The sequence below is a fragment of the Penaeus monodon genome, chromosome 15 (assembly GCF_015228065.2).
Source record: "Penaeus monodon isolate SGIC_2016 chromosome 15, NSTDA_Pmon_1, whole genome shotgun sequence".
Taxonomy (NCBI): domain Eukaryota; kingdom Metazoa; phylum Arthropoda; class Malacostraca; order Decapoda; family Penaeidae; genus Penaeus; species Penaeus monodon.
The window spans coordinates 1,970,601-1,971,199 of record NC_051400.1 but is presented as its reverse complement, the minus strand read 5'-3'; positions in this window follow the sequence as shown (position 1 = coordinate 1,971,199).

Genomic DNA, 599 nt, shown 5'->3' with positions numbered 1-599 from the left:
CGTGCGTACAAGTACAATACTGCATGTTTGAGTATTTACAAGGATGCAGCTTATCGTAAACATAACCAGATTTATATGTGTGTGGGCATACATGTATATACATACATGTATACGTTCGCGTGTCAGTATTCGCAACCATATTGTTTGCGCGTGATGCCACGACGCAAATATTCTTTGAGCGTAAACTCATAAACACGAACCCATTTTTATGAAAGGGAAAACAAAGGTAAAACGAAATAATAAAAACATAAATACTCTCTCTATCTTTCCCTTCCTCCCATGGCACCTTTTTTCAAGCCTGTATCTGCGCCTACTTCCGGGATGTACGTTATGTAAGGATAATCATACTTTTCATCATATTCAAGTTTCTTCCACATCCTCGTGTTTATTTCTAGAAAATGATACTTATAAAAATGATGTGTGTGCATTTCAGCACGTTGATTTTATTTTCGAAATATTGTTGTATTGTATAATTTGTGTGTTCAGTATGTTTACTTGCTTTCAAAATATTGTATCTTCTATTGCGTACTTTCAGAACGTTTATCTGTTTGTTATTTAGGTGATTTTAGCTATATATGACAAAACGCAATAGCAGAGAG